We start from the raw sequence: 10,594 nt of genomic DNA on the forward strand, positions 1-10,594 counted from the left end.
TGCGCGTAATGTAATCAATAACTACATCCTCGGACATAGCATCAATGTTTTATCCCTAGTGGCAACAGCACATCCATAACCTTAGGGGTTTATGTCACTCCCCCAGATTCACGGAGACATGAACCCACTATCGAGCATAAATACTCCCTCTTGGAGTTACTAGCATCAACTTGGCCAAAGCCTCTACTAATAACGGAGAGCATGCAAGATCATAAACAACACATAGGTAATAACTTGATAATTAACATAACATAGTATTCTCTATCCATCGGATCCCGACAAACACAACATATAGCATTAGAGATAGATGATCTTGATCATGTTAGGCAGCTCACAAGATCCAACAATGAAGCACAATGAGGAGAAGACAACCATCTAGCTACTGCTATGGACCCATAGTCCAGGGGTGAACTACTCACTCATCACTCCGGAGGTGACCATGGCGGTGAAGAGTCCTCCGGGAGATGAATCCCCTCTCCGGCAGGGTGCCGGAGGAGATCTCCAGAATCCCCCGAGATGGGATTGGCGGCGGCGGCGGCTCTGGAAGGTTTTCCGTATCGTGGCTCTCGGTACTGGGGGTTTCGCGACGGAGGGTTTAAGTAGGCGGAAGGGCAGGTCAGGAGGCGACGCGAGGGGCCCACACGACGGGCCGCGCGGCCGGGGAGGTGGGCCGCGCCGCCCTGGCGTGTCGCCGCCTCGTCGCCCCACTTCGTTACGTCTTCGGTCTTCCGGGAGCTTCGTGGCAAAATAGGACCCCGGGCGTTGATTTCGTCCAATTCCGAGAATATTTCGTTACTAGGATTTACGAAACCAAAAACAGCGAGAACAACGAATCGGCTCTTCGGCATCTTGTTAATAGGTTAGTTCCGAGAAAATGCACGAATATGACATAAAGTGTGCATAAAACATGTAGATATCATCAATAATGTGGCATGGAACATAAGAAATTATCGATACGTCGGAGACGTATCAGCATCCCCAAGCTTAGTTCCGCTCGTCCCGAGCAGGTAAAACGATAACAAAGATAATTTCTGAAGTGACATGCCATCATAACCTTGATCATACTATTTGTAAACATATGTAATGAATGCAGCGATCAAAACAATGGTAATGACATGAGTAAACAAGTGAATCATAAAGCAAAGACTTTTCATGAATAGTACTTCAAGACAAGCATCAATAAGTCTTGCATAAGAGTTAACTCATAAAGCAATAAATCAAAGTAAAGGTATTGAAGCAACACAAAGGAAGATTAAGTTTCAGCGGTTGCTTTCAACTTGTAACATGTATATCTCATGGATAATTGTCAACATAGAGTAATATAATAAGTGCAATATGCAAGTATGTAGGAATCAATGCATAGTTCACACAAGTGTTTGCTTCTTGAGGTGGAGAGAGATAGGTGAACTGACTCAACATAAAAGTAAAAAGAATGGTCCTTCAAAGAGGAAAGCATCGATTGCTATATTTGTGCTAGAGCTTTTATTTTGAAAACATGAAACAATTTTGTCAACGGTAGTAATAAAGCATATGAGTTATGTAAATTATATCCTACAAGTTGCAAGCCTCATGCATAGTATACTAATAGTGCCCGCACCTTGTCCTAATTAGCTTGGACTACCGGATCATCGCAATACACATGTTTTAACCAAGTGTCACAATGGGGTACCTCCATGCCGCTCTGTACAAAGGTCTAAGGAGAAAGCTCGCATTTTGGATTTCTCGCTTTTGATTATTCTCAACTTAGACATCCATACCGGGACAACATGGACAACAGATAATGGACTCCTCTTTAATGCATAAGCATGTGGCAACAATTATTATTCTCATATGAGATTGAGGATATATGTCCAAAACTGAAACTTCCACCATGAATAATGGCTTTAGTTAGCGGCCCAATGTTCTTCTCTAACAATATGTATGCTCCAACCATAAAGGTGGTAGATCTCTCTTACTTCAGACAAGACGGACATGCATAGCAACTCACATGATATTCAACAAAGAATTGTTGATGGCGTCCCCAGAAACATGGTTATCGCACAACAAGCAACTTAATAAGAGATAAAGTGCATAAGTACATATTCAATACCACAATAGTTTTTAAGCTATTTGTCCCATGAGCTATATATTGTAAAGGTGAATGATGGAATTTTAAAGCTAGCACTGAAGCAATTTACTTTGGAATGGCGGAGAAATACCATGTAGTGGGTAGGTATGGTGGACACAAATGGCATAGTAGTTGGCTCAAGGATTTTGGATGCATGAGAAGTATTCCCTCTCGATACAAGGTTTAGGCTAGCAAGGTTATTTGAAACAAACACAAGGATTAACGGTGCAGCAAAACTCACATAAACGACATATTGTAAACATTATAAGACTCTACACCGTCTTCCTTGTTGTTCAAAACTCAATACTAGATATTATCTAGACTCTAGAGAAACCAAATATGCAAACCAAATTAGCAAGCTCTAAGTGTTTCTTCATTAATGGGTGCAAAGTATATGATGCAAGAGCTTAAATATGAGCACAACAATTGCCAAGTATCAAATTATCCAAGACATTTTAGAATTACTACATGTAGTATTTTCCAATTCCAACAATATAACAATTTAACGAAGAAGAAACTTTGCCATGAATACTATGAGTAAAGCCTAAGGACATACTTGTCCATATGCTACAGCGGAGCGTGTCTCTCTCCCATACAGTGAATGCTAGGATCCATTTTATTCAAACAAAACAAAAACAAAAACAAACCGACGCTCCAAGCAAAGCACATAAGATGTGACGGAATAAAAATATAGTTTCGGGGAGGAACCCGATAATGTTGTCGATGAAGAAGGGGATGCCTTGGGCATCCCCAAGCTTAGACGCTTGAGTCTTCTTAGAATATGCAGGGGTGAACCACCGGGGCATCCCCAAGCTTAGAGCTTTCACTCTCCTTGATCATATTGTATCATACTCCTCTCTTGATCCTTGAAAACTTCCTCCACACCAAACTCGAAACAACTCATTAGAGGGTTAGTGCACAATAAAAATTAACACGTTCAGAGGTGACACAATCATTCTTAACACTTCTGGACATTGCATAAAGCTACTGGACATTAATGGATCAAAGAAATACATCCAACATAGCAAAAGAGGCAATGCGAAATAAAAGGCAGAATCTGTCAAAACAGAACAGTCCGTAAAGATGGATTTAATTGAGGCACCAGATTTGCTCAAATGAAAATGCCCAAATTGAATGAAAGTTGCGTACATATCTGAGGGTCACTCACGTAAATTGGCTTAATTTTCTGAGTTACCTACAGAGAATTAGACCCAGATTCGTGACAGCAAAGAAATCTGTTTCTGCGCAGTAATCCAAATCTAGTATTAACTTTACTATCAAAGACTTTACTTGGCACAACAAAACTCAAAACTAAGATAAGGAGAGGTTGCTACAGTAGTAAACAACTTCCAAGACTCAAATATAAAACAAAAATACTGTAGTAAAAACATGGGTTGTCTCCCATAAGCGCTTTTCTTTAACGCCTTTCAACTAGGCGCGAAAGTGTATATCAAGTAACATCAAGAGATGAAGCATCAACATCATAATTAGTTCTAATAATAGAATCATAAGGTAACTTCATTCTCTTTCTAGGGAAGTGTTCCATACCTTTCTTGAGAGGAAACTGATATTTAATATTACCTTCCTTCATATCAATAGTAGCACCAACGGTTCGAAGAAAAGGTCTTCCCAATATAATGGCGCAAGATGCATTGCATTCAATATCCAAGACAACAAAATCAACGGGGACAAGGTTATTGTTAACCATAATATGAACATTATCAACTCTCCCCAAAGGTTTCTTTTTAGCATTATCAGCGAGATTAACATCCAAATAACAATTTTTCAATGGTGGCAAGTCAAGCATATCATAGACTTTCTTAGGCATAACAGAAATACTTGCACCAAGATCACATAAAGCATTACAATAAAAATATTTGACCCTCATTTTAATGATGGGCTCCCAACCATCCTCTAGCTTTCTAGGAATAGAAGTTTCAAGTTTTAGTTTCTCTTCTCTAGCTTTTATGAGAGCATTTGTAATATGTTTTCGGAAAGCCAAGTTTACAGCGCTAGCATTGGGACTCTTAGCAAGTTTTTGTAAGAACTTTATAACTTCAGAGATGTGGCAATCATCAAAATCTAAATCATTACAATCTAAAGCAATGGGATTATCATCCCCAAGGTTGGAAAAAATTTCAGCAGTTTTATCACAGGCAGTTTCAGCAGTTTTAGCAGTTTCAGGTAATTTTGGGCGCTTTGCACTAGGAGTAGAAACATTGCCAACACCAATTATTTTACCATTGATAGTAGGTGGTGCAACAACATGTGAGGAATCAACATTACTTGTGGTGGTAATAGTCCAAACTTTAGCTACATTTTTCTCTTTAGCTAGTTTTTCATTTTCTTCTCTATCCCACCTAGCACGCAGTTCAGCCATTAATCTTATATTCTCATTAATTCTAACTTGGATGGCATTTTCTGTAGTAACAATTTTATTTTCAATATCCTCAGGTTTAGCAGCCATTTTATTAATTAAAGAAGATTGTGACGCAGACATGTATGAGATTCGGGTTTCAGCATTTGCAAGTTTAGTTTGCAACCCAGAAATCTCCATATTCAGATTTTCAAGTTGATTTCCTATATTCTTCAACAAGGTAGATTGTTCATTCATAGTTTTAGTAAACAATTTATTTTGCTCATATTGTGATTGCATAAAGCTCTTGGTGGATCTTTCAATTTCTAACATCTTTTCCTCATTAGGTGAAACATATCTACCATAAGAATTACCATTAGCAGGATATGGCCTAGAATTTTGAGCAACCAATGAAGCTAACGGAACATTATTAGGATCAACATTAGTCCTATCATTTACAAGCATAGACATAATAGCATCAATCTTATCATTCAAGGAAGAGGATTCTTCAACAGAATTTACCTTCTTACCTTGTGGAGCTCTTTCCGTGTGCCATTCGAGTAATTAACCATCATATTATCAAGAAGCTTTGTAGCCGCCCCCAAGGTGATGGACATAAAGGTACCTCCAGCAGCTGAATCCAATAAATTCCGCGAAGAAAAATTTAGTCCTGCATAGAAGGTTTGGATGATCATCCAAGTAGTCAGTCCATGGGTTGGGCAATTTTTAACCAAAGATTTCATTCTTTCCCAAGCTTGAGCAACATGTTCATTATCCAATTGTTTAAAATTCATTATGCTACTCCTCAAAGATATAATTTTAGCAGGGGGATAATATCTACCAATAAAAGCATCCTTGCATTTAGTCCAGGAATCAATACAATTCTTAGGCAGAGATAGCAACCAATCTTTAGCTCTTCCTCTTAATGAGAACGGAAACAATTTCAATTTAATAATATCACCATCTACAACTTTATATTTTTGCATTTCACACAATTCAACAAAATTATTGAGATGGGCAGCAGCATCATCAGAGCTAACACCAGAAAATTGCTCTCGCATAACAAGATTCAGTAAAGCAGGTTTAATTTCAAAGAATTCTGCTGTAGTAGCAGGTGGAGCAATAGGTGTGCATAAGAAATCATTATTATTTGTGCTAGTGAAGTCACACAACTTAGTATTTTCAGGGGTGGCCATTTTAGCAGTAGTAAATAAAACAAACTAGATAAAGTAAATGCAAGTAAACTAATTTTTTTGTGTTTTTGATATAGAAAACAAGACAATAAATAGAGTAAAGCTAGCAACTAATTTTTTTGTGTTTTGATATAATGCAGCAAACAAAGTAGTAAATAAAATAAAGCAAGACAAAAACAAAGTAAAGAGATTGAGAAGTGGAGACTCCCCTTGCAGCGTGTCTTGATCTCCCCGGCAACGGCGCCAGAAAATATGCTTGATGGCGTGTAATTCACACGTTCGTTGGGAACCCCAAGAGGAAGGTATGATGCGCACAGCAGCAAGTTTTCCCTCGAGAAAGAAACCAAGGTTTATCGAACCAGGAGGAGCCAAGAAGCACGTTGAAGGTTGATGGCGGCGGGATGTAGTGCGGCGCAACACCGAGGATTCCGGCGCCAACGTGGAACCTGCACAACACAACCAAAGTTCTTTGCCCCAACGAAACAGTGAGGTTGTCAATCTCACCGGCTTGCTGTAACAAAGGGTTAACCGTATTGTGTGGAAGATGATTGTTTGCAAGAAAACAGTAAAACAAGTATTGCGGCAGATTTGTATTTCGAGTATAAAAGAATGGACCGGGGTCCACAGTTCACTAGAGGTGTCTCTCCCATAAGATAAAAGCATGTTGGGTGAACAAATTACAGTCGGGCAATTGACAAATAGAGAGGGCATAACAATGCACATACATGACATGATAAATATAGTGAGATTTAATTGGGCATTACGACAAAGTACATAGACCGCCATCCAGATGCATCTATGCCTAAAAAGTCCACCTTCGGGTTATCATCCGAACCCCCTCCGGTATTAAGTTGCTAACAACGAGACAATTGCATTAAGTATTGCGCGTAATGTAATCAATAACTACATCCTCGGACATAGCATCAATGTTTTATCCCTAGTGGCAACAAGCACATCCATAACCTTAGGGGTTTCGTCACTCCCCCAGATTCACGGAGACATGAACCCACTATCGAGCATAAATACTCCCTCTTGGAGTTACTAGCATCAACTTGGCCAAAGCCTCTATTAATAACGGAGAGCATGCAAGATCATAAACAACACATAGGTAATAACTTGATAATTAACATAACATAGTATTCTCTATCCATCGGATCCCGACAAACACAACATATAGCATTACGGATAGATGATCTTAATCATGTTAGGCAGCTCACAAGATCCAACAATGAAGCACAATGAGGAGAAGACAACCATCTAGCTACTGCTATGGACCCATAGTCCAGGGGTGAACTACTCACTCATCACTCCGGAGGCGACCATGGCGGTGAAGAGTCCTCCGGGAGATGAATCCCCTCTCCGGCAGGGTGCCGGAGGAGATCTCCGAATCCCCCGAGATGGGATTGGCGGCGGCGGCGTCTCTGTAAGGTTTTCCGTATCGTGGCTCTCGGTACTGGGGGTTTCGCGACGGAGGCTTTAAGTAGGCGGAAGGGCAGGTCAGGAGGCGACGCGAGGGGCCCTGGCGTGTCGCCGCCTCGTCGCCCCACTTCGTTACGTCTTCGGTCTTCTGGAAGCTTCGTGGCAAAATAGGACCCTGGGCGTTGATTTCGTCCAATTCCGAGAATATTTCGTTACTAGGATTTCGAAACCAAAAACAGCGGAAAACGAGCAACTAGCTCTTCGGCATCTTGTTAATAGGTTAGTTCCAGAAAATGCACGAATATGACATAAAGTGTGCATAAAACATGTAGATATCATCAATAATGTGGCATGGAACATAAGAAATTATCGATACGTCGGAGACGTATCAGTCGCCTCTCCGACTCCGCCTCTTCGCCTATAAAAAGGTCCCTGACCTAAAACTTCGAGACGAAAAAGCCACGGTACGAGAAACCTTCCAGAGCCGCCGCCATCACGAAGCCAAGATCGCGGGGACAGGAGTCTCTCGTTCCGGCACGCCGCCGGGACGGGGAAGTGCCCCGGAAGGCTCCTCCATCGACACCACCGCCATCTTCATCAACGCTCGTTGTCTCCCATGAGGAGGGAGTAGTTCTCCATCGAGGCTCGGGGCTGTACCGGTAGCTATGTGGTTAATCTCTCTCCTATGTGCTTCAATACAATAATCTCATGAGCTGCCTTACATGATTGAGATTCATATGATGATGCTTGTAATCTAGATGTCATTGTGCTAGTCAAGTAGATTTTATTTATGTGATCTCCGGAGACTCCTTGTCCCACGTGTGTAAAGGTGACAGTGTGTGCACCGTGTGGGTCTCTTAGGCTATATTTCACAGCATACTTATTCACTGTTATGAATGGCATAGTGAAGTGCTTATTTATATCTCTTTATGATTGCATTGTGTTTTGTATCACAATTTATCTATGTGCTACTCTAGTGATGTTATTAAAGTAGTTTATTCCTCCTGCACGGTGTAATGGTGACAGTGTGTGCATCGTGTAGTACTTGGCGTGGGCTATGATTGTGATCTCTTGTAGATTATGAAGTTAACTATTGTTATGATAGTATTGATGTGATCTATTCCTCCTTTCATAGTGTGAAGGTGACGAGTAGTGCATGCTATGTTAGTACTTGGTTTGGTTATGTTGATCTGTCATGCACTCTAAGGTTATTTAAACATGAACATTGAATATTGTGGAGCTTGTTAACTCCGGCATTGAGGGTTCGAGTAATCCTACACAGTTAGTGGTGTTCATCATCCAACAAGAGGGTGTAGAGTCTAGCATCTATCTATTTATTCTGTTATGTGATCAATGTTGAGAGTGTCCACTAGTGAAAGTATGATCCCTAGGCCTTGTTCCTAAATATCGCTATCGCTGTTTGTTTATCGTTTCTTCGCATCTTTACTTCCTGCAATATTACTACCATCAACCGCACGCCGACAAGCACTTTTCCGGCGCCGTTACTACTCGCTTATATTTATTCATACCACCTGTATTTCACTATCTCTTCGCCGAACTAGTGCACCTATTAGGTGTGTTGGGGACACAAGAGACTTCTTGCTTTGTGGTTGCGGGGTTACATGAGAGGGATATCTTTGACCTCTTCCTCCCTGAGTTCGATAAACCTTGGGTGATCCACTTAAGGGAAACTTGCTGCTGTTCTACAAACCTCTGCTCTTGGAGGCCCAAAACTGTCTACAAGAATAGAAGCGTGCGTAGACATCAAGCTATTTTCTGGTGCCGTTGCCGGGGAGGAAAGGTAAACGGCACACACACACCGGACACACACCGGACCCCGGCAACAAGCTATTTTCTGGCGCCGTTGCCGGGGAGGAAAGGTAAAAGGCACTCATACTCCGGTCTCAGGTAAAGTACTTTTCTGGCGCCATTGTGTGAGTGTTCGAAGCTATTTCCTTTAGATCCTGCAATTGCATCTTTTTGTTTCTTGTTTACACTAGTTTGGCATAGGGATTTCTATTTTCATGCCCTCAGGTCCTTAGTTGTACTCAGTTTTCCCCAGCTCCTTAGTTTTTCCTCAGTTTTCCCCAAGCCCTTGTCTGAACCGCAGAAGGAGCTCGGACGGAAGGAATCCGTTAAGTTGACCGTTCCGTGCTGACGAGTGGGGTCGTGTCGTTTGTGGGGTCGCGTCGTGTGGGACCGCGTGGGACAGGACGAGGTCGTGTTTGTGTGGCCATAGCGTGTGGGGCCGTAGCGTGTGGAGCCGTGTGGGTCCGGGACGGGGGCACGAGTGGTTTCTGTCTCTTCCGCCCAGATTAGCAGTTTTCAATGTACCTTTTTCCTCTCTATCGCTCGATCTCATTCATATTTGATAGCCCAAATTGGTAGCAAATCTAGAGCAGCTTCTCCTTCTGTTTTTTAACGCCATTCATTTCTTTATGCCTTCGTTTTTACCCAATCGGGTAGGAAATCTAGGGCACAAATCCGGAGAAAAAATATAGGATAAGCTGCATACGAGCAACCAACATAGCATAGATATATTCGGGACAGATCCAAAAGTAGTACCGATAGATCCAACATAAGCTACAATTTACATGAAATTAAGCTGCTCTACGAATAGAGCGAGTCACATACGGAGAGTGCGGTAGGCACGTTCAACGCCTCCGGGTAGCGCGTGTGACTCGCTTGGAGGTTGCGCGAGTGAATCCCAAGTGCTTTGTGTTTGGCCATGTACGCATGCACGTTCACGGTCCTTCCAACTCTAGCGCCACATCCGCCAATGGATTCAGCATGGTTCACCGGGGAGTTGAAGTCGGTGGCGCGGAGCTTCTGTTGCGAAGGGGCACTTGTAAATGCCTCGAGCAAAAGGGCCATCGTAATGGCCGGACTGCAGCCTCCTGAGGACGTGACGAGTCTTGGTGTGGAAGGACTCGTCGTCGTTGTCGACGTCGCTGCTCTGCACCTGTCACGTAGCACCAAAGATCGTGCAAAAAACACGGAGTCAATTGCAACGATGATGGAACAGAGAGTGAACAAAAAATCATGCATGATAATATGGGCTCGAAAAAAAGAGGTAGCCTCGGTTACATTGGACACACTTATATCCGGGATTTGAGTCGGCAAACCAAAGATCATGCACAACAAATTTGTACACACCAATTGTTTACTTGACCAAACCTCGAATCAATTTATGCCCAAATATTCATCATCATCGGCACAAATCTTAAACAAAAGCAAATCACAAACACTAATAACGCAAGATCTAACACAAAAGGATCGAACTAGGAACAGACGAACAATAATAACGCAAGATCTAACAAAAAAGGATTGAACTAGGAACAGACGAACCGTAATAACGGTAGATCTAACACAAAATGATTGAAATGAGATAAGAACTAGGGAACAAAGGGTTACCTCCGGCTCGTTGTCGATGATGGTGGTGTCGTAGGGGTTCTCCGGCGCGTCGTACTTGCACCGGTTCGTACGGGTCCCAATCGACGGGGGACCGGACGGTGGCGG

The sequence above is a fragment of the Lolium rigidum genome, chromosome 5 (genome assembly GCF_022539505.1).
Source record: "Lolium rigidum isolate FL_2022 chromosome 5, APGP_CSIRO_Lrig_0.1, whole genome shotgun sequence".
Lineage (NCBI taxonomy): Eukaryota > Viridiplantae > Streptophyta > Magnoliopsida > Poales > Poaceae > Lolium > Lolium rigidum.